General features: G+C 38.3%; 1 long non-coding RNA gene across 6 annotated transcripts in view; it reads left to right on the top strand.

Moving 5' to 3' along the window:
- Nucleotides 1-19,613, top strand: part of LOC116217057 — a 306,245-nt gene that overhangs the window by 48,928 nt on the left and 237,704 nt on the right. For all 6 annotated transcript variants that reach the window (XR_004160974.1, XR_004160970.1, XR_004160972.1 and 3 more), the window contains exon 2: nucleotides 3,360-3,450. This is a non-coding gene — a long non-coding RNA (uncharacterized LOC116217057). The remainder of the gene's footprint in view (nucleotides 1-3,359; nucleotides 3,451-19,613) is intronic.

The raw sequence follows: 19,613 nt of genomic DNA, 5'->3' as shown, positions 1-19,613 counted from the left end.
AAAAAAGTGTCTCCAGATTGAGAATAAGAGGCCTACTTCTCCCTTAACAACAAATACATGGAAAAAGATCACAGAATTCTCTTTCTGCCTATAAATCTGCCCCTGAGGCTTGAGGCTCATACGTTTCACTTGTTCTTTTAGGTCTGAAACAGATCCAATGTCACTCAAGGCTAGGGATGGGGAAACCTTGCTCTGAGGAAATAGCTGAATAAGAGCCCCTCTTCCTAAAGCTTTCTTGCTTAAACAGCAAAATTAAATAAATCCAGTTAGGTCACAATGTTGAGGAGGAAGGTGTGGACTGGAAGATGCCTGTGGGCTGGGCTTGGTGGTGAGGGGCGGCCATGTTGCTGCTGCCGAGTGTGAGTCTCAGCAGAGCAGCAGCCCTTACCCAAAGCAGCCCCTCTGACAGGAAACTTGCATGTTTTGGGTCAGTCCTAGCAGTTGTGTAGTAAGGAAGTTCTTGTGACAAGGATTCCTTGGCAGCAGGGCAGAAATCTTTCTGTGAGGGTGAGGAGGGGTCGAGAGAGGCCTGCTCTGAGATGGACCTCCTGTGAGGAGCCCCCCCTCCTGTGGTGCCAGATCTACCTCTAGGCCTCAATCCCTATTTCATCTTCAGGATGGTGAAATGAAATCCCTAAGCTTCAGTCTGCTGTAGATTTCTTTCCAGACAGTCTTGCTAGCTGTTTTTTCTGCATGTTTTTTGCTTCTGATAGAGCTCACCTGCTGTGTGGTGCTGAGAAGTCTGCTCACATGGAAGAGGTTTGTTTTCATTCTACTTGTCCTTACAGGATTTATGGAGGTTTGGTTCTCATCAAACTAATAGCCTTCATCTTTTCAGTATAGATATTTAAAAACATCTGGTCCTAAATGCTGTATGTTATTATCTGTAAAATAAATGACAGGTTTGGGAACCTCCTTTCAACCCTGAAGCAAGCAACAACAACAAAAATAAAATACAGTGCTACCCTCTATTGAGGAGCCCTGCTCCTTAGGGTGCCTAAAAATTACTCTCTTCTGGGTAAGAAGCTGTTTCCCAAAAACTTGGTGGCAAGTTTGCAAGGACAGCCTGGTTCTGACCAAAGCTTTGGTGGCCTCTTCTGAAGCAGAGGTCCTGAAATGCTAGGCACAGAGCTGTCCCTTCTCTAGGCTGCTAGCAACCTGAAACTGGTATAATCATGGCTTTAAAACAGGAACAACAAACAAACAAGCAGAAAACCTGAATATTACACCACAGTCCTGCCCAGGAAGCTCAGAATTGTTCTGTTGTTTCATGGTTCATGCCAAGCCAGAGACATGGTTGCATACATATCTCACTGAATAACGCCTAATAGTGAAATATTTGATTCTACTTTGAGAATTAAAAGATTCTTGAAAACAAGGCATTTAAACACACAAAACAGCATTAGATATTTAGCAGGAGTCCATTTAGATAAGCCAATGTTTGACAAGGACCTTTTTGTTGATATTTATGCTGAGGAATATAAAGGTGAAAAGATAGTTGTGATCCAACATCAGTGAGAGAAAATATACTTGATGTTATTGCTAGTTTGAATTGCTTTCCATTCCAGTTATTTGAATCCCTGGCTTGTTTTGTTTTCATGTAACTGAATTTAATGTTTTAGGGTTTAAAATAGAAATTTTAATGAGGTTTCTTAAGATTTTAGGACTTCAGGTTTCATGCAGACACTTGTTTTGTCTGAATCCAAAGGAATTTAAATTACAGGAGCTGATAGTTAGATTTACCTGTGATGTTGTTTATGGCTATATGCAACTGTGTGTGTGTGTGATCTTCTAACTTCACCTAAAAATTATAGTAAGTGCTTCACCACATAGTGATTTTTGAATTGAGCCTCAATGTTTCAGCCAAGTTATTGGGATATAGCTGTGGGACATCCATTCAACTCTTGCATATATCCATTCAACAGTTGTATTATAACAGAAGACGGAGTGTATGTAGGCATATCTATGTGGAGAATATGTGTCTATGTTGACTCCTAAGTTATGCAGTTTGTGACTGTGTAATCTATGGCTATTATCCTACATATGGTATCTCAGATATTTCTGTAAGAAAGGAGAGTGTCAAAATTCATCTCTCTTATGAAAGGTCAGTCTAATTTACAGAGTAATGGAGAAGAGGAGCCAGAGGGGGATTCTGCAACCCATTTCCTCTATGTGAATTCCCACTAGAATTTTCTTTAATGTTTTGATGGCTTAAAATAAATTAATTAAAAATCCACTCACCCAAAATGGGAGAGAAAACAAAACAAAAAAATAAGACCCCTCCCAAAACCAAATAAACAAGACAACAACAAAAAAACAACCCAGACCAAACCCCACGCTACTCTGAATTTTCTCTTCATTTTTTTAATCCCTTGTCATCTCCAGAGTGGTATGTAAAATGTCTATACAGATATCTGAGTGCAGGTGTATTCAGATGGGTTTGGAATAAGCAAACAAGATCACCCATGCCTGAACACTGACACTGTCTAAACTCTTACATGTCTATATTGTAGGAATTTACTTCTACCTTTCTTCTCTGATTGAAGTCCCTTGAGCAAATAGAGCCTCCAGTGCATATAACCTCTACTGTATCAAGTCTGCAGAGTTGTAGCCTATTAAAATAAGATTAAATAGTTAGGTGGGATGGTCCTTTTACGATCTCCTTAATAAGGAAGAAACCTATGCCTAAGGCTCTGAGCTCTACCTGTGAGAGAGAGCGTGCCTTAAATCATTGCTTTACTGTGTAACTTCTTTGCGGCTCAATGGCTTGCAAGGATGGGCCTCTAACAGAGCTGTTAAACGGGCTCAGCTACAAGAGTTGTTGCAAGTGTGCACCTGTCTAGTAACAGCAAGTTAAAAGATAGGTGCTTGAATAAATCAGTCAACAGGTTTTATGAAAGACTTGGGAGGAGAAGAGAGGACAGCAGAAAGTAGCTGTAATGCTAATCAAAAATGAAGGATGTTCTGAAAGCATGTGAGAACAGGCAAATGTTAGCAGGTGTTGCAAATGTCCAGGCTTAGAAGCAGAGTTTGAACCACAATGGGTAAAACTATTTTGACATAGGTTAAACAGTAGTAAAGATGCTAGTTTAGCCATGTAATCTCAGAGAAGGAAATTCTCGTTTAGGAATGGATAGGAACGCCTTAGACTGTGAAGTCTTGGTTTCTTTAATAGAGAATCTTCTACCTAGCTTGGACACCCTGAACTACTTACACTGTGTGTGCACTTGATTGTTCCTTCTTTGAATGGTTTATTTTTCTTTTTTTTTTTCTTGTTGGAAAATCCAGGTATTCAGCTACCTCTCACAGCACCTCTATTAATGTAAGCTTTCTTAGTGACCATTTCCATTGTATTTCAGATCATCAGGAGCAGTTTCCAAGGAGACTACCTCCTTGTGGGTTGAATCTTCAGCAGGTGCATATTAGCTCATTTCCAGCGAAGTCTGCAGGGTGAGTTGTTCAAGTTTGTTTATGGTATTAAGCTCATGAATCAAACTGTTAGCTCTAACACGAAGCGGGGGGGAGGAGGGAGGAAAAAGTTTAATCTTCTTTGACTCTTCTTGAGGGCAACACTGATGATCAGTCTGTGGCTTCAAAATAAATAAGCTTATTTGAGCTACAAAATGTAAAAGCCTGTTTGGATACTATGCATTGTATTTCACCATGAACTTGAGATTTTTTTAAGGAAACAGCAAGTTCTAGAAAACAATATATTCACATGTGATTTCTGGAAGTCTTAATTTTCAAAGCATTAGGAGATCAGCCTGCAGCTCTTAGGGTTGCTTTGTGTAAGATTGGGAACATCAGGATTCTGATGAAATTTTGCAGCTCTTACCTCCTTTGGCACTTTTCTCTGTGTTGGTGATTCAGGTGGCAATTGTGAAGTAAAGTACACTTATCTTTTCCACTCCAAGCTTGAAGTTAGCATTTGCTACAAATCATTTCTGTGTCTCCCTCAGCAGGTCCCATCCTGGAACTAATTTATTTCCTGTTCAGTGTGTGTGTTCTCAGGGGAGGTGCATATAGATTTTTTATTTTAATTATCAGTATACTGGGGTAGGTTTGTCTGCATATAACATTAGAAATAGAAGAAATGCTGTAGGCAATTTATGTCACATTAATTTATAGCTTGGATACGATTTGGATAACTATATGAATTACTTTACCGGTGGACTTGACCTTCACATATGGTGGTAAATTGTGTGAAAAAGAGAACACCAATAATGTATTTAAGGAGGGGGAGGAATTTGAATCTGAATGGTCTTGATTTTGTAATAAATCAGCCACAGAATAAACATGTCTCTTCTCTCACACCGCACATATGGAACAATGATTAGAACCAGCACATCAAAAAGATCACAGGAGTAAACAAAACTATTTATGACATTTTTCTTTTTTTGAAATTTATGAGCATGTTTATAATGCTAACTTCATAATCTCCTTTAATGCACGTAAGTCTAGTATATGTTTTAATAGTAAGAAATATGGATGTATTCCAGCTTCACCCTTCCTAAATATATTTTGGGGCTATTTCTCTAAATAGCTGTGACTTAATGAAAGGTATGGAATTATACATGCCTCTTAGGGTGTTATGTTTCTAAGGATATCGCGTGCATACTTTTATTCTGGGAGGTCTCCTGGACCACACCCTCTTCTGACAGTTGCATCCAGCAATATGGTAATGTTGCAAAATATTGTTCAAGGGCAAACAGTTCTTATGAGTGAGCAGTTCTACCCTTTCTGTGCCTCTCAATTTTCTCTTCCAACTTCTTGACCCAGGATGACTTTGGCATGAGTTCCATAGCTTTACTGACTTGAGCTTGAAAAGCATCGAAGTCAGACGTGTCACTGCTATTGTTTTCATATGCAGTTTATCATGGCATCAAATATGCAAAGGAAGCTGTAAAAAGCAAGACTTTAAAAAGAAGGAGGGAAAAGAGGTGCAAAAGTGAAAACCTAATTCTAAAATTAGGTCCTTTTATTTTTTTAGGTCGATATAGGTGAGCTTTCATCTAGGTTTGAATCAATTCTGATCTATGGTGTGGTGAAGTGCTCTTGAAAGTTTCTAGTTCAGAGTAAATTTGTAGAAGCAGATAACCTAGCAATGTTTAGAATATGTTGCTAGGTGTGATGAGTTGAGCTGAGAGAAAACATGGATTGCCTTTCAGTTCTTAATTAAATTTTTAACTAGAATCTCAGATAGTTTCTCACTGAATCTAGACATACAGGGCTAGAAATGGAAAACTTCCTGGTTTTTGTTTTAAACTAGAACCAAAATCATAGAGGTTGGAGTAGATTGTCCAAAAATCTTAAAGCAAAGTCAGTTTTGATTCATGAGTAATTAAAATCTCTCAAGCATCTAACCCACTCAGGTACTCTGATTCATTTGGGCTCGGTAGGGAACTGCATGCCTATCTCGACTCTTGCATATTAGCACGGCTTTCCCTCACCCCCATGCTATTAACTAACTGTTGAGCATCACTGCAAATTCATATTATGGTGTGACAATTTCCTACTGTATTTGGGTAAATGTTGTAGAAAACATAATGCTGTAGCTCTGTTTAGTCAGACTCTGTACAGATGTAAGGTTAGTCATGGATCAGACTTCGTTTTCATCTCTCCTTCTGCTTCATTGCCCACATATGGGGTTTTGAGCATGAATTATTAATAATTGAATCATTTTAAATGCTGGAGATGCACCAGTTGTTGTCAGATTTAAAATTTGTTCCTTTTAATTACATAGTTACCATTTAATGCACAACATGGATCCAAGGAGTTTTAATTGTTAAAGAACATTTTTTCACCTCTCCTGATTGGTGTGAGATAGATCCTGAGTACAGAGAAATCTCTTTGTTAAACTCACTGAATTTTCTTGTCAGTGCTAAATTAACAGTATGTAAGAAATGACCATGAATAAACATTTTTAAGGATGTCTGCTTTTTAATCTGTGCATTCCTGTGCTGCTGCTAATATTAGGAGACTAAAGCTTCCAATTGTCTTACCTGGTAACCGTAGATATTTTTGGAAACAAAATAAACAAATGAGGATTAACGATTTTGTATGGATGAAAAGCTGAAGTCACTTTGGAGATGCTGTTTCTTCTGTCTATTGCTTTCCTTTGAGTGGTTGTTGCTGATGGTAATATTCCATCAGGAACCCTGGAAAAAATGTACATTCTCTTGTAGTCGGGTAGGCTTAACAAAATGGATTTTGGGATATTCTAATCACACATCACACTTAATTTGATCTTGCTCTACGAGATGGTTTAGGCCTACTCCTCATGTAGATCTTTGATCAAGGAGATGCAGTTTGGAGAATATCGCCTGGAGATATTCCACTGGAACTTCATGTAAAATTAAGCAAAGATTTAAAGTAGATCTGTAGATAAATGTAGCTACAAAGTAATGTTCAGATTTCAGCAGAATTGAGTACCTACAGGGTTTCCCTTCCTAAGAATTACAGAAATAGAAAAGGTTTCTTCTGCAGTTTTTTTTTTCCACAACATCTGGATGCTCTTATTTTTTCTGATCAATTTATGGTTACTTCCATAGAACAGCCTGAAGGAAGATGAAAATGCATGAGCATGTAAGAATTTCTTAAAAGCAACATCTAAGTCTGCAATGAGGAATGCTATAAATAGGTGGTGTTTTTTTTATGTTATTTTCCTTTGTTTACTCACAGTGCAAAACATTGTCTGTGTCTCTCCCTGTGACCCTCAACCACTTTCTTAGGCTACAAATAAATAAGTGGAGGACAACCAGAATCTGGCAATCCAACAAGTTGCATTTATGAGGGACAGTTTTCTATTGAGAAGAGTAGGCATTTGAACAAGTGATGCACTTGGCTTGCATTCACCCAAGGGTAAATATGCAATTATGGGTGGTAGTTAATGTTTAGAAAATGCGTTTTGTCATCACAGCCTTTTAAAGTCAGATCCATTTAATTTTCTGCAAGAGGAACCTGCTGATGTATTTGTAGCCATAGGGAAGTGCTTCTGTTCAGGTAAAAGGATGGAAATAATTGCAGAAATTCCTGTACTGTTGCAGAGAGGAAATGTTTTCCATCTGAACAGATCTGCCTTGCACTCAATAGTGCAGGTTCAGGTTTTAGAGTTAGGAATTAAGTTAGAACCACTATCATCTTTCAAATGAATGAACCTTTGTAGAACCGTTAATGATCTGAGTTATTTTACCTGGTTAGTATCTGTTGTTAGAATGTGACTTTGGACCTCGACTGGACAACGCATGATGGTAGTGAGGTTAAATGATGATTGGACTGGTTCATCTGCAGTTAGACTCAGTGCTTTTCTATCCCAGAATGTTATAACACAAAAAGCACTTTAAAAAGTGTTAGAAACCAAAATATTTAGGTTTTAGATTGTGAAAACAGGGATGTTACTTAGATTGGTACACGGAATTCTCTTTTAAATTAAAAAAAAAAAAAAAGGAAAAAAGGGGGGGGTACAAAATCCATCTGGGAACAAAAATCCTTGCTAAGATGAGAAATCAATGTGTTTTTAGAGCAGTGCCCTTCAGTTTTGAGAGCAAAAGCTGATGTAATTCTGTGGAACCTGCCATAGTGCACAGGAGAAGGACTGTTCACACCAGACACTTTGTAGAATTTTTTCTGTCTTCCTTTTTATTCCTATTTTTTTCTAATGATTTGTTGAAACTGGAGGAATCATTTTAGCTTTACATAGTATAACTTAACAGAACTGTTCCATTGGGACTTCTCATGGGTATAAGATAATTAATCTATTTCAATACTGCAAATGATCTCATTTTTTCATTCACCTTGCCCCAGTAAAATATTAACTACTCATCATTTACATAGCTAAAATAAGTTCCTGAATACCAAAAGTCAATGCATGTTATGAAATCTGAATTTCTTACATTTTCTTTTGGAGTTGGTTCCCCAAGGCTGTATATAACGTTATTTGTCATCTTTGTTAAAGGAGATATTTAAATATCAAAGTAATACCATCTAAACTCATTTAACGTAAGAATCTAGTCCTGTCACTTCAACTTCATGCTGCTGAAGTCCTGAGATACTCCAGGTGTGGCTGGAATCAGGCCCTCTGGCCTTAGTTGGCCATGTGCAAAAGGATTTCAGTAGGTGGAGGTTTGTAACCCTGGTTGTGCAGCCTGTTGAGTTTTCCTGGCCGGAAGAAACCTGTCTGGAATTCTAGTAAGAAAAGAATTTTTCACAACTTTTGATGCTTAACTGATTTAAACTTTGAGATTGAAACCTGATAAACTTTGCAACCTGTTGCAGCTTGGAGATTTTATTGCTTCTTGCTGCTTTCATTCACCATATGGTCTGCTATTCACCAACTCTGCCCTAATGAGAATTATTCTTGCAGGTAATTTTCTAATGATTGTCTTGGGATAAACAAATTTTTCATACTTGTTTTGCTAATGTATTCAAGTAGGTTCACAGGGGAAAAGATTAATCATCTAAAAAGCAAGCCGGTGTCTTTCATTATGCTAACGGATCCAAACATGATCAGAGCAAAGCCACTCGTTGCTATGACAGCAGATACCTTTTTCTCCCTCTGTGAGGCAAATGGCAGCTCCCAAGCTGATTGGCTGAAATGAGCTTAGCCGGGTGGCCAACCATAGGGAGTTAATTTCATCAGAAAGAGAAAATGGTGGGAAATCCTGCCGTGATCTTACAGAGGAATTTTCATTAGAAGCCAACAGTCAGGGGTTCTCTTTCATTATAATTAATATGTTCCATCTAATAAAATAATTTAGGAGAGGCAGACAATAGAATTAGCCTATCTATTATTTTGTATATCCACATAAACTTTAATCTGTTTTCCACTAAGACCTACGCTTAAAGTGAAGCAACCTTTATTTTCCCCATAATACCTCTATTAGTGAGGACTGTCATCATGTGCCTGTTTATATAATTGGAGATAAGCAATACAAAAGGGCTGACTTACAGGTATTTGCTGGAAACGCTTATGCTGTATGGTAGTAATGGATGCAGTCATCTTAAAATGAAAACATTCTTTTGGTTTATGGTGGTAATTCACACTGGATTTTCTCACTTTGTTGATAGCAATGAGGCACTGAGGTTTAAAATTCACTAATGTGAAAAGACCAGCTTGCATGACTTTTTACTTCCTCTGAGGCTTTTTAGGTGTGGCCATCTCATCCAGTCCTGCAGGTGGGATTACCATGAAGAAGTTGGACTTGGTCACTTCTGTGCAACTTGTGGAACATAATAAATCACAAGTCAAAACAACAACAACAACAACAACAACCCACTAAAACCAAACACCAAGAAACCCACAAAACTGGTCAGAATCTTATTAAGAGCTGTAAATTACTTACTAATGGTTCTGTATGAGTCACTATAGAACAGGATACATGTTGAGCTGTTCACTGGCTGTCGAAGGCTTGTTTTTCTTTTTTTTTCTTCCCCTACTAATTGTTCTTAACTGGCAGGTGTTGAGAGGTTAAGTTTATGGGACTTAGTTTTGTAAGGACCAAAGAAAGCACATGGTATCTCAAAGGAGACTTCCATCTTCTGAATCTGGACTTTTGTTTGTGGTTGCATTATAACTTATTTTGTAAGGTCATTTGGGAAGGTAGGGAAGAAGTAAAAAAATAGTTATAAATACTTTTATTGACTCCTGTTCATGTTTTAGGAGAAAATGTAGGAGAAGATGTAAAATGATAAAATAATTAATCTCACTGAATATCTAGTAGATTACAACTGTTTTCTTGGTTTCTCCTACATGTCAAACCATCTTAACGAACCTCTGACATCAAAATAAGGTAATGGGAGAACTGTACCTTGAGGCACTGACTTTTTAAAAATATGAAGCATGACCCTAAAGGCACTGAAATCAGTGATTTCTGGTGGTTACATATATTACTTACGCTAATGGTTTCAGAAATCTGTCTTATCCTCTCCAATTGTCAATATGTATTTGTGGGATGACAAAAAAATTAAATCTGGAATTGAGTTATGTTCAAAAATGCTTTAAAATGCAAAGGTCAGATAGTAAACTATTAGTTCCTAGAAATGTTTTGCTTCCCCTTTACATAAAGGAGAAAATATTCATATAGGACGAAAGCAGAGACAGTGGAAAGCTTAATTACTCACCTAAAACCACAGTGATTTAGTTGCACACATGAGATTACAACTCAGGAGTTTCTGGCCCTTTGCCCAGGTTCTCACAGTGTCATGGAGCTCTTAGTTTACATGTTATTGTACCAGGGCGCTTTCAAGATCTGATTTTCTGCACTCTGTGTACGTACACATGCACAAGCACTGATGGGGTGAAACTTGCATGTGATTTCTATTTAACCCCACTAATTACATATGCAAATCCACAGCTGACAGACTGTTTGCCTTCATCATGTGCAGTTGTGGTAACTTGGTATGCAAATTGACCCTGCAACTGTAACCTAACTTTTTGCATCCCCAGACTCCTGGGAATACTATTCTTGGCTTTGCTTCTCAGATTGGCGTAGCAGAACTAGTTTACCCAATTTGGAGGCAGTAACGTGCTATCTGAAGAAAGACATACTTGTCTAGCAACTGAACACTGTCCTTCTCTGTGTGGTACTAACTCTGGTCAGGTGTTATAGGAGAACAAACTTAAGACTCAGCGTTCAATGTCTTCCCTTGAGATATCAAATCTTAACTGCAAGTTCATTGCAAGACTGCTTGTGAGTCATGTAAGCATCTGCTGGGTGTCCTGACATGGCAACAATTACTAGCCAGAATATCTACCTGCAAACCATGAACGCTGTGGTGCTTTTTTATATAAAGCCTGTGCTCCATACTTGAATTTTGCAGGGAGCCCCCTAACCTGGAGCCAGGTGAGCAGGTTCTTTGCAAGTTGTTTTGTGAATCTAGTGTTGCATCTTCACAGATCTCAACTTTGTTAACCTTGCAAAGAGGGCTGTTAGGCAAAGGTAACTGCTTCTTTAAAATTGGTGTGTCTCCTTCTTTAAAAGGTGGTGTTCTCAGGTACGTTAAACCTTCCTGAAAATGGCAAGTGTAATCATTGCCCTTAACTTACATTAGCAGTAAGAGACAGTTATCTTGTGTTTCCACTTGAAACAAAGGTGAACGCTCAGGAATTCCAGCCCTTTCCCAAAGAGGCCCCAGTGGGCCATTGCTTTGGGAAGAGCTAGGGAAACACTCAGCTCCAGGCAAATGATGCGTGTTTTGATGGGGAAGCCAGCTTAAATTTCTACCCACTATGCTGTAAACGAAACAGCAAACTGTGGTACAGAGGAACAAATGAGTGTGGGCAGGGAAATAGAAGGAAGGGATTTTTCCTGGTTTCCCTCAGCTGCTTGTTGGGGGCTGTCTGCCCTCTCTGGTGGGATGTGCGCTTCTTCCCACATCAGCAGGAGTGTCTTCATGGCAGTTCATGGCGCAAATTCTGTTGTAATTCATCTCAGAATTTTATAGTTATTTGGGACTGAGTTTTTGGTTCAACCCATGAGTTGAATACCTGATTGCTATGTGTGGATCAGGAAGTTGGATGCAAATTTCTACAAAGGTAATGAGCACTTCGTGTATTTGATTTAAGGTCTGCCTTAATGCAGTGCAGGTGGGGGTTTATTTACTAAAAGGTCATGTAAAAATTTTCGTAGACATTTAATTAACATTTATGCAACTTTTTGTTTGCTTTTTAGAAATGCACCTCAAAACCAGGAACTTTTAAATAATACGTTTCCAAGGCAATACTGTATTATTTTCATTTTCTCTGAAAAAGGCAATAGGATGAATTTTGTGAAAAGAATGAAAGTAAGAGCTGCAAGTTTTTTTATTTAAATGAAATATTTCACTAGCCTGTTCTCTAATTTTCAGCTGAAATCTCAAGAAATATCTCTTGAATAGTAGATCAACAGAGTAAACTAACAATGGCAGATAAGTTGTTTCAGAATGAGCATTTTTCTATATGGGAAATTAAAACCTTAGTTTCTGAGGTGAGCAGGAACTTGTACTGTGTTCATCAATTAGAGTTTTACATACTTGAAATCTCCAGAGAGGTGATCTCCTATGCAAATTTCAATAGAAAAGATATCTAAAAATAAAGACGTAATCTTTATTTTATGAATCTTTTCTCGTGAAAAGCATTAATGTGATGTGAAAGCAAGAGTGGAGAGATCTTATTCTGCTGTCTGTAATGGTCCTATTAAACGACTGCATGATTAAATTGATAGGACTTGGCTTAAAAATTCCAGCACCAGTTTTGATGCTGTGCTTTTCAGTGCTTTCAAATGAGGTCAGAACATAGAGATAAAGCATACTATTGTGGAAAAAGAATCCATGTGCAGCCTGTGCTGTGAAAACCTGAGTGATGACTCCCCTCCTGATGATGGCATTGACCGTGTGTTTTCTGACACCAAACAACTTCTATTTTTGTCTCTAATTCTATTGTGTTTCTGTTCAGTGCCCTTTGACTTGTGTTCAGTGTCACTTCTGCATCTGAAATTCTGTCACTTTACAAGGTAACTTGGAGCTTTCTTATAACTGTTCTGACACACTCATAACAGGTACAGTTTTCTTTGACAGCGCAGTACCTGTTTTTATCAGCATGTGGGTTGCTGCTGGCAGTTTACAATCTGAAGTTAATAAAACTTGTCTGTTCCTTGTACCGTGTTTATTTAAGCAGCTACTCTGAGCCTTTTCATGAGTTGTTCCAAATAAGATCAAAGGATTGAGAAAAATGTTTGTCGATCTGAGAAGTTACAGTGGTGATGTTCTTGTAAACTCAGTATCCTAAAAATCATAGCTAGTAAAGTGCCCTGCACACATGATTAATGACTTAATGGCAGATGACAAGATAGGATACTTTTTGATAAAGTTTCACTTTAAAAACAAAGAATAATCTGTTTCAAGTCTAGAGAGGTAGGGGGTTTTGGTGGGGAAAGACTGTTTCAGGATAGATTTCCCCTGCAGATACCTTTTAGAACTTCTGTCCCTGCTGTTAAACACAGCAGCTGGTAAGTAGCAGCCAAAGGGAGAAAAAGATCTGCTTTTAATACAGTACAATATAATCCAGTACAGTGTTTTCTTGTGTCCATTTTACTGTAAGACTCAGTGGCAAAGGGACAAAAACTGTTGACTGATCTGTGCAATTACCTCCTCTAATATTGCTTTCAATTGTCTGCCTAGAGTGACAAGAGCGGTTGAGATTTAGTTAAAGTCTGGGAAAAATGCCCTTTTAATAAATAACTAAATAAATGCATCTCTCTGTTAGGCCTTTGAGTATATTTTGGAAGAGTGAAGGTGATGTGATTGAAAGTTGCGAAACTGAGCTCAATAGCAGCAACACAATCAATGTGTTTTTTACTGAAATACTCTTAGCACTATGTAGTTTGCACTGGGATAAAAAGTGTCTTTTTTCTTTCCCCTCTCCCCCTTTCTGGTCTAGATGTGTGGAGTGGTATCTGTTTTACACTGTGATTCAGAGGCAAACATTTAAAAATCATTGTCCAATGCAATCTTCATTTAGAGGCTTTATCTGTTCTTGATCACAAAAATGTTATCTTTTAAAAATAAAGCTAATTCAAGCTGCTACTTGTTTCTAGCATAGAAGATACAAAGGTGAAAATATGTTTAATGAACTGTAGATGGAAGCCTTTTCCTTTTATCTGGTGAGAGATGGCATAAGGAGGTGCTGCGCATACCTCTATACTCCGAATCTGGGCGGTGGAGTTAGTCTAATCTCAAAGCCTTTGCTGTGGTGCAAGTGGTTCCTCTTGGTCCTTCTTGGAATTTTTTTGTGCCAAAGAAGCACAAGGTGACAAATGAACGGGACAAATGACAGGACAGTGACAAGTGAAGGCACTAGGTGCAAGGACTGGATGAGTGCTGTGGTTCTGCAGTCATGGCAGTGAATGCACTGTGGACTGTCAAAAAGCATTTCATTAAGTAAAACTGTTCAGATATCATAAGAGATGAGTGTGGCAAAGTTGTGGTATATGGCAGAGGTTGTCCTTAGTTTGGACTGCAGAGAGCTCTAATCCAATCTTAACCAAAATCATGAGAGACTGTGATTGTGTTGAGAAGAAAACTGCCTCTCTTGTACCTCTAGCCAGGAACAGACTGGATCAGGAAACTATTTCACTTTCTCCCTTTTATGAATCCAAGGATTTCAAGAAAAAGAAAAATCTGAATAGCTGTAGAGTTGAGCTGGATGGGGCTCCTTTTTCTCTGTATGTCTCTGCTGAAAATGCAGCTCTTGGAAGGCAGCAGATTTCTCTTTGTCTCCCTGCAGAGATTGATTACCTGCTTGCAAAATTTCATACCTAATGCACTGAAAATTCTGCTTATTTTATTGAGTTACTTTTATCAGCAACCCCAAGGCCATCAGGTATCATAACACCCAATTGCTTCCTAAAATGCCTGAGAGGAAAGGCCAGTGAGAAGTTAATTTAGATTTCATTGTATGGCATTTCTTATTATAGCAACAGAGTAGGAGTTAGGAGTGAGACACATATGGCATCAAATATCCTCACTGTTTGGTCCATACGAGCACATGCTGAATAATGCCTATATATTATGTGTTGAACCTATTCATTCATTAACATTTAAGCTCCTCAGTATGTTCCGACCACTGCTGACCCACTTACAGTCACTTTGATGTCTAAGCTTGTATATGCATTATTTGTCTTTTAACAAGAAAAAGTGTGGTCCAATAGATTTGATGGTGGTGGCTGTCAGGAGGAGTAAATTGCAAGTCTCTATTTCTGGCTTCTGATGCGTCTGTGATTGGTCTTCCTGCCCACCACTGTCCCTGGTTAAAACACAGGCAACACTTTATTTCGAAAGTTCCTTATTTTTGTGGAAAAGAAAAGAGAAACAACCACAACCACCAATTAAAAAAAAAATCCAAAATATTACAATCAGTAGGAAAACAACTTGAGTGGAACTTGCTAGATAACAGCAAAATTTTATTACAGTGGCTGAGGATGTCACTGAACTGGCAGTGACTTTCTGAACACTGTTTGGGGGGATGGCCTTGGCTAAGAGTTGCTATGCTGCTGCCTCTGACCCTGGCTGGAAATATTCTGTATTTGTAACCCGTCTCCCCCCCCCTCCCTTAGTGCTGTACAGTTAAGGACAAGAATTTATAGAAGGAGTTGTACTAATTTTGTGTCCTACACTGAGTAGAAAGCTACACTAAAGTCCATTCCTTCAGAATCTCTGAATATCAAAGCTGCTTTGGTAGCTTTCTAATTCTGTCAGGTGCATTGTTGATTATTGTGGCATCTGGGATATGGCTTGCTCTGTGCTTCATTACTTGCAGAAGTTGAAATGACTGCAGAACACTGATACTGTAACTCTGGAGTGTAAGGCACTAGTACAGAGCAGTAGGAATAAAGAATCTACTTGTGATACCTTCATCTTCCTTTCTCTCTTCCATCTATTTGTTCTGTAAAACCAAAATAAGAGACGTAAAAGCCAATGCTATTCTTCCCTGCTTTTTTTTTTTTAATATATAACCAAATCTTAAAACTCATTAGAAAACGAGTTAAAAAAGCCTTACAGTCCTTCTGCTTAAACAGACAAAAGGAAGTAGTAGTGATGTATTGGTTCTCTTGCCTTTCCTTAAATGTTTTCAGGAGAACTAACCTATATGGAAGCAAAATAAGGAAAAATTAAGTCAGAAAACTAATATGCCTTCTGCTCTCCTAATTTTGATCTAAACTGTGTCATTTATCAGTTGAGGGGTGATGTGGGATTTATTTCCTACAGACCCTTATGTGAGTTCCATTTACATAGACAAAAAGCGGCATTTGTTTGCTTTGCACCTTAGTGTGAGGCTCATGTATCACTGTAGCACTGCACCAGATTACCCAGTTTGTTGCTGTCTCTAGCAATATTTTGACACAAATCCCACTTGTAAGTGTGTCTCATTTCACACGTCAGTCACTGTGGATTTTGTCTTCTGTTGTTTCTTACTGGAAGACTGTCACCAAAATTCTGTGTTCTGAGAACCTGTCAAAGCCCAACTGTTCTCCTTGCTTTCCTTGCATTGCTCAGCTTTGTTCTGATGCCAGTTCTGGTCTGCTTACTTGTGTTGTTTTTTCTCCCAGGTACTGAGGAACAAGTTGCTGAGTATTTATGAGGTTTCTCTCTGGACTGGAGTGAAGCTGGTTTTCGTGAATTTGTGGTTTATGGAGTAGGGAAAAGCATTATTTCAAAAACACAACTACTTCTTCCTTCTCTGCTCAATCTCACGTGATTAGTTTGGAAACATTTTCTCTAAAACTAAGATGTCTGAATCACAAGTCTAAATAATGTATTCAAAGGGGGGAATTCCTAAGGTGTGGTTATTTATTTTATTTTATTTTTTACAAACATAGCCCTTAAATGGTAGAGAGGCATTCCTTTGAAGTGTTGGATGAGGAGCGAGGGAACCAGGAATCTCAGAAGGTCTGGCTCAAGCAATGCCTTCAGTTTGGTTTGAAAGGTTTTTTATTTGTGAAATGCAAATAGATTTTTATAATAGGAAGTTACCAGACGTGGTTGGAGTTATTCTTTACATTCTCACCATTCCTTCTTCCCTCTTTTGTGCTAAGACATGAATAATAAAGCCAGCTTATTACTGTGGTCTAAAACTGGCACACAGGTGGGCTCTGCTAATGCTTCAGTACTTCCTTATATCTGATCCTTTCTGAGAAAAGAGATCTCTTTGCTGTCACTACTTGAGTACCTCCTGTTTCATAGATGTGATGTAATGAAGCATCTCTTTTTTTTTTTGGTAAGTATCTGGTTGTTACTGTAAATTGATATTAATTTTGGTCAAAGGATTCCTATTAAATGTATTTGCCTCAGATTCAGAGAGATGATGGCAAACAGCTACACTAGATGTGAAGATAAGATGAAATTGGAGCTCTTATCATTTCCTTCATATGAGCTTAAAAGAAAGTTAGCTTCTCTGATTTCAGTTATGTTACAGCTCAGGCTTTCCTTGACTTGAGGTGACATTCACCCTGCTCATATTACCTCTTGATTACTTCAAAGATGGGGAATCATGAAAGAAGACTTGCTGATCATGTTTTGTATTCTACTGATTTGGAAAACCAAGAGGAACCAAAAAATCAGACAATAACACTTTCACAATTCAACTAAAGCACTAAATGACATAAAATGCAATCTGGCACTGCTTTACTATTTGCTATTTGGTTATTCAGAAGAAAAATTCAGTTGAACAAATCCAGGGTGAAAATCTGAGCAAAATTCCTGAGTCTCCAGAGAGCGCAAAAAGCTACAGAAGTTTTGAATGAAACATCTTACCTGTGGTTATTGCAATTGCCTTGGGCCTGTCCTTTCAGTCTTAATATTCACCTAACAATATTTTTCATGTCAGTATTTTTACATCAGCTTTCCAAATGTGTGAATAGACTTAGTAGATGCAAGGCAGAAGAGCATAGAAACCTGCTGCCTTTGGTCTTTTTTTTCCTATTAAAACATTATGCTCTCCAATTACAAGTCAATATTTACCAATGGAGGCACTGAGCCCAGTAGAGATCTTTCAAAAGCACAAACATCTGATTTAATCTTCTCTGCACCTCTAATGAAAGCCTTTATGAAGTTTGAAACTCATTTCTCTAGTCTGAAAACCCAGGATAACTGATAACTTCTATTCTATGCTAATTCTTGGAAAGAGGATGTTGATTCCATAGGGGTGACTTGCTGTAAGAGTAAATAAGGGGTTCTTGTTGGTGTATTTTTATTCATTCATTTTTTGTTTTTTTTATTCCCATAAAGGATCTGTCAGGCCTGTTTGACCTTAGTGTATTAACTCCACTCGTTATTTTTCTGCAAGGTGCTGGTTCATTTCCTACATCACAGGGATAAGTAGAAAGGGACTAGACAGCAGAGGGCTACCGCTTGCTTCCTGTTAGCTGAAGTCAGATGTCAGGCTAGGCTTTCTGTTCTCTAGTTTGATTGATAAGCTTGAAGGAGTCCTTGGCAGGTAAGCAAGTCAGGAGGGTAACAGCTGGGAAATGTGCACCCAGCAGAGAGACCACACAGAGACCAAATTCTTTCTCACTTACCACTGAACAATTTCAGGATAACTTGATGGTTAATGTGACATGATTTGACTTTCGATGCAGTGTGTAATCTGTGGATATAGCCATATAATTATGCTCTGCGTTTTACTTGACTGATAAAATACTCTGTTACAAAGTGGCATGATGCTAATTGTTTCTTACTTTAATTTGAACTTTTAATTTGTGAAGTAATATGCAAGATTCAGCAGCAATTGTCAATATGCTATTAGGTATTCAGAGACTTAAAATGTAACTGTGAATTAGTTGCATTCAAAGTGTGTGATTCCTACTCGTGAGTAGGTTTAGGAACAAAATTCACTAAGCAGAGGAACAAAAATCACTAAGCAGTGGCAACAGATCTGTGCTGGGACAGGAGCCAACACAACGAGCCATCTCTGATACTGGTGCTCCTTTGAGGTGGGAAGAGAGTCTTTCATGTGTTTCTTTAGGTTATGTGATGCACTGCATACATGGGAACCATGATGCTGATTATTTTTATCATTTGAGTTATTAACTTGAATTATTGATGATGTGTATGTGCTTCTAGCAAAGGTGTTGGATGATCTGACCACCTTGATATTGCTACAAGGATAAATGCTTTGGCTGGTGCAATGTAAGGCTGCTTAGCTGTGAGGTACAGAACCCCCTGTAAGAGAGCATGCTCATGATCTTTCCCCAGTACAGCAAATAAACCTGAAACTTCAGTACAGGAAATTAGTAGGGGTCAGTATTGCTTCTGGCAAAGACATCCTCTTGCCCACATATTTTATACAGTTCTGTTATTTCTTCAGTGATGCATTAATGATGGACTCTGCACGGTGACACTTGTGTAAGAGTTGTGAATGCCCTCACAGGTGCACTCTGGTTAGGCACATATATAGCTACAGAGGCCAGATCATGCACAATATGTGGCTTTGTGTGCTCTTTTGTTAACAATATTCACTGAAGCATAAATATACCTTACTGATCACATTTAGTTAGAGATTCTAGGGTGCTCTCCATGCTCAGTTATAGGCAGCTATCTAGCAGAGATATAAACCATAGGGAATGACAGTGTTTGTTTTAATTTCATAAACATATTTGAAACAAAAAGGAATCAGAGTCATTTGAGTTGGAAGGGATCTTTGGAAGTCATCTAGCCCAAGTCCCCTGCAATGAGCAGGCTACAGCTGGCTAGATCAGGTGCTCAGAGCTCCAATTAGCCTTGAATGTTTCCAGGGATAGGCATCCACCACCCTTCTGGGCAACCTGTTCCAGTACATCACTATGCTCATTGTTTAAAAAACTAAAACAAAACAAACAAACAAAAACCCACAACAAAAACAAAAACAAAAAACCAACACAAAACCCCACTTTTTCCTTATATTCAGTCACCAATCTTTCCCCGTGTTTTGGTAAATGGATATTTGATAGTGAATTAAATTTAGATTCTCCAAGCAGCAACTAAAAGCTTTGACCTCTTGTTCTCAAACTATATTTTTTTTCTAAATTTTATCTTCCCAATGGGCCTCGCTTGAACAGGTGCATGGTTACTGTTGAGTCATGGCCTGAACCACTGATTGAGCA

Source organism: Meleagris gallopavo, chromosome 11, assembly GCF_000146605.3.
Source record: "Meleagris gallopavo isolate NT-WF06-2002-E0010 breed Aviagen turkey brand Nicholas breeding stock chromosome 11, Turkey_5.1, whole genome shotgun sequence".
NCBI lineage: Eukaryota > Metazoa > Chordata > Aves > Galliformes > Phasianidae > Meleagris > Meleagris gallopavo.
The sequence above is the reverse complement of the archived record's forward strand: the minus strand, read 5'-3'. Positions and strand labels throughout refer to the sequence as shown.